The sequence below is a fragment of the Ailuropoda melanoleuca genome, chromosome 13 (genome assembly GCF_002007445.2).
Source record: "Ailuropoda melanoleuca isolate Jingjing chromosome 13, ASM200744v2, whole genome shotgun sequence".
Taxonomy (NCBI): domain Eukaryota; kingdom Metazoa; phylum Chordata; class Mammalia; order Carnivora; family Ursidae; genus Ailuropoda; species Ailuropoda melanoleuca.
Genome location: NC_048230.1, coordinates 49,395,304 through 49,399,932, shown reverse-complemented (window position 1 = coordinate 49,399,932; position 4,629 = coordinate 49,395,304). Strand labels below are relative to the sequence as shown.

At 57.1% G+C, this 4,629-nt stretch overlaps 1 long non-coding RNA gene across 1 annotated transcript in view; it reads left to right on the top strand.

The window, feature by feature from the left end:
* The window catches only part of LOC117795724, a 32,365-nt gene extending 28,027 nt beyond the window's left edge, over positions 1-4,338 (top strand). Inside the window, exon 3 of the long non-coding RNA XR_004619868.1 lies at positions 4,139-4,338. This is a non-coding gene — a long non-coding RNA (uncharacterized LOC117795724). The remainder of the gene's footprint in view (positions 1-4,138) is intronic.
* Positions 4,339-4,629: the final 291 nt, after the last annotated feature.

Below are 4,629 nucleotides of genomic sequence, written 5' to 3'. Positions count from 1 at the left end.
TGGATGGATGGATGGATGGATGGATGGATGGATGAGTGGATGGATGGATGGATGAGTGGATGGATGGGCAGAGGGATGGATGGATGGATGGATGGGTGGATGGATGGATGGATGGATGAGTGGATGGATGGATGGAGGGATGGATGGATGGATGGAGGAGTGGAGGAGTGGATGGATGGATGGATGGATGGGTAGATGAGTGGGTGGGTGGAGGAGTGGATGGATGGGAGGGGATGGATGGATGAGTGGATGGATGGATGAGTATGGGTGGATGGATGGATAGATGGTTAGATGGGTTGTGGGCAGGTGTAAGGGCAAGTGGATGGGCCAGTGGTTGGGAAGATGGGTAGGTAGATGGGTGGATGGGGAGAAGAAAGAAAGGGTGATTGGATATAGAGATGATAGGTAAGTGGAAGAGAGGAAGCATGGTGTTTGGAGATCAAGGAGGGTGTTTGGCCAGATCAAAGACGGTTAGATGATGAATGATTGGACAGTCAGAAGGAGACAAGTATGAACTGACAAAGACCTGGACAAAAGCAAGGATGAGAAACCGTCTCCTGCCATCCTGCAGGGGGATCAGTGAGACAGAAGGACGGGTGCTCTCAGTACAGCAGATGCAAGCCTAGCGTTTGACTCCCACATGTGCTCTCCCTGTGGCCACCTCCCAAGACCTGAGGGCCCAGGTCTTCCTCCCAGGGGCACATGGCTCCATAGTAACTGTGAACCCCTGCTTTTCAGGCCAGTTCTACCTAGGGCCAGGGATTTGTGAGGAAGGGGGCGACTCCCGCCTCGTCGGCTTCCTCTTAGGCTCGGCTCTCCCACTGCTCCTGAAGGAGCTCCCCTAATCACCGTCTAACGACCAGCTTCCTGGCTCTCTCCAGAGGCTTCTAGATCAGCATCCTTCTGCTGAGTGGTTTTTGTCTGAATGGGAACTTCCTGACAAGGCTCCATCTCTTCCTGGATCCTGGGTCTTGGGGAACCCCTGGCAAGACACAATGATACAGGCCTTCCCCTTGACCTTTTCTTCCAGAAGCTATTTTGGCTGGGACCACCCTGCCCTTCACCCCCAGGCTGGGAGAGAGGGAACCGGCACCACGTGGCTTCCGACAGTGTCTGGGCTTGGGCCAGGGGCCTGCTCTGTTGCCTCCCCTGATTCCAAGGGGTCAGGTCTGGACCCCAGGCTGGACAGAAGACAGCCTGGTGGGGTGGGGAAGTTGGCAGGGAGGCACGTGCATGGGGTGAGGAGAAGTCTGTGCCGGCCCTGGGAACGATGACCAACAGACCCTCTCCCAGCCTAGGGATTTGGGGGTTCCGATGGCCCACACTTTCCCAGACTCTGCAATTGGGTTGAGACTAATGAGTGTTCCTCGTTGGGCCAGATGTTGAAGGGCTGGGGCCCAAGGCAAGCCTACGTCTGCTTTCCTCTGACCGCCGTCCCCTCCAGAAGGCCCAGCAGGGACAGGAGCAGCTCCCAGGTCGAGGGGCCCAGCCTGGCTTGTCTCTGGAGGTGGTCACCACCTGGAGTCCCTCTGCCAGCTTTTCTTTCTCGTCCTCCTGCTCTATTCTGTTCTTCGCGATGAGCCTGGTCAGACAGCGGCTGGTCCTGTGGCACCAAGCCCTGGAGGGTTGAGGCTGGCAGCGGGGACTTAAGAACCGGCACCGCTGCACGGCCGGCGGACAACACAGGCCTGCTCCTGATGCCAGCCGCAGGCCAGGAGGACGTAAGGGACACTGGGGAGTCTGTAGAAGGGAGGGAGAAAGGAGCGGGCGGAAGTGGACACGGCCTCCCAGAAACAAAGGCAGCTCTGAGGCCTGAACCCCTTGCTGAGGCGGACCCTGCAAGGCCGAGGGGCCAGCATGCAGGCCTCAGCCTCGGGGCTCGGGGGCCACAGAGCCCCGCCACCGCTGTGCTCTAGCCCCCCACAGAGCCAACCATCCGTTAGTCTGGCGGGCCGCGAAGGCTCTAACAGTCTCCGAAAACGTGTGTCCCAGGGCTGCTCCCATGCCAGGCAGATGGAGCGCGGCCTCAGCAGGGTCCCCAGGAGACGGCAGGGCCTACAGCGGGCAGGGTCCTGGTCCACTCCCGGGACCTGACTCTGGGCTTCCAGCGACCTGAGAGCAGAGGTTGAACTGTGTTCAGGGCTGCGTTCCCACACCCGGAATGGCCCCTGCACAGAACAGAAGGCCAGGGGGCTGCCTGGGAAGAACCAGAAGGCGATAAGGCCAGCCAGGAAGGAAGAGGACCCAGTGGCAGGAGGACGCTCCTCTGGGAGGCTTCCGAAAGGGGGGTCTGCAGCCTTCTGTGAAACAGGGTCACCTCCAGACCAGCCTCCCTCACGGTCCCACACGGCCTTCCGTGAGGGAGATCCAGAGGAGAGAGGCAAAGGGGCGTGAAATAAGTCCCTAGCAGGAAGGTGGCCAAGAGGCCTCCAGGGAAGGACAGGAAGGGGGCCGGGGCAGAAGGCCTCAGCACATGGGCAGGGAGCTGTAGGCTCGGAGGCCCACGGGGCAGACACCCGTGGAGTGCAAGGACGGCTCCCAGGGTTGGGCGCTGAGCAAGGGCCACACAAGATGACACCCTTGGACTCTCGCAGGCGCATCCCAGGGAACAAGAAAGCCTCCAACCAAATGATTTTAAACTTCCCCAAAGATAGAAGACCCTGGAACAGGGAACAGAGCAGCAGCGCAACCAGAGGCCAAACAAGGCACGCAGAGTGTGCTGTCTGCAGCCGGCAGTGGCTCTAGGGCAGGGGCGGCTACGGCGTCTCAGGGTCGGGGCTTCCTCATCTGCAGCACTGGGACCATCACTCTGACCTTGGCCAGTCCACCTTGCCCTTCGGTGACCAGCAGACAATGGCCAGTGAAGCATGGAGCCCCAGGCTGTGGCCCCGTGGCCCCTTTTCTGAGGCTGCTGCCCCTTCCCCCGGCCCAGGTAGGGGGGGTGGCAGAGAGCAGGTCGGCTGACCGCAGCCATCCCCCCTCCAATCCCAATCAGATCTGTCAGAGAGAATAACTTTTCCCCAGTGATGCCAGCATATCGTTTTGTGGTCCAGGGAAAGAGTCCAAACTGCAAAACTATTTGACAACAACAATGGCCTAACGATGGCAAGAAGAAAGAGGGAAATTGGTGGCAAGCATCTGGGTGCAAAGGCACGTGCACGCACACCCATCCCCTGGAACCGGTGAGCGCTCAGGAAACCGCCTCGTGTGCGAGAACGGGCCTCATAAACGTAAGGGATTGTCCTGGTCGCCAGCAGAGGCTAGAGATGAAAAGGAAATAAAAAACCAGAACCCACCACGAATACACAAGTTGGCCTCCTGCGACACCGCTGAAGGCTGGTCGGCCTTCGTTCGTCTCTCTGAGCTATGGCCCCCTTTCTAATTTCTCCTGACATTTGTTGCAGCTCAACCAGTGTGATGCGTGGCGGGCAGACGAAGTTGGTCCTCCCAGCCCATCCCCTCTCCCACGCGAGTCTCGGGGTAGTGATTTTAAGAGATAGTCTTTTTATGTTGAAAATGCTCAAAAGTGGCTTCGTGTCCTTTGGCGAGGGGAAAAGTTCTCCCAACGTTCCCCACCTTGTACCACTGCTGGATTACCAGGCATCATGGGAAGGGAAGCCGATCTCTATCCCACCACGCACAGTGTCCTGGGATTCCTTGAAAGCCTCAGTTTACACACTTCTAAAAGCGTAGGCTCTTCAGCCAGGTGGACTGCCGCATGCCGAGGGGCCCCGCTAGGGGAGGGGAGGGGGAGCCATGGCATGGTAGGGCTGCTGTCCCCTCTCTTTACCACCTGGGACGAGGCCTGGCTTGCCTTCCAAACCCCTGTCCAGAGACCCCCAGTGGGACAAGGGAAGGGAGGAGAAACCACGCAGAGTTGCCAGACCAAGCCCTTCAAGTGTGAGATGGTATGCACTAGAAGTCAAAATTATAGGAGTACTTTTAGGTGAATTGAATTAAATTTTATTGGAATCAGGTCTAAGCAGTGAATCAAAATAGATCTGTTTCATTTGTAATTAGGAGGATCTATTTATATTTTAAAAAAAGTAGCATGGACTTTTAAAAGCATAGTCCTTCCAGTGGGTTAAAATATTCTTTATGATGGCATTTATTAGTTTTTGTTCTCTTTTTTTAACAGAAACCTGGCTTCTTACCGCATTCCGTGCTAGGCTATCAGAGCTTAGGGAGCCTGATCGGACAAAGCCCCGGCTGGCAGCGGCCTCCCACGGGGCTGTTTTCAGTGACTCCCAAGGAGGGGACCCCGATCCAGGAGGCTCCCCTCCCTCCCTATCCAGGACTCCTGGGGGCAGGGAAGCAATAGTTCATTCAGACAGGCTTATAAAAATGATGTGATGGGAGAAACAACCTTATGACTGGTACTTAACTTTGGCTCTAATTAATTTCGTGGCCCGGCTGTCTTCAAGTTTACAAATGTTACATCTGAGTCAGAAAGTACGCCNGGCTTCTTACCGCATTCCGTGCTAGGCTATCAGAGCTTAGGGAGCCTGATCGGACAAAGCCCCGGCTGGCAGGGGCCTCCCACGGGGCTGTTTTCAGTGACTCCCAAGGAGGGGACCCTAATCCAGGAGGCTCCCCTCCCTTCCTGTCCAGGACTCCTGGGGGCAGGGG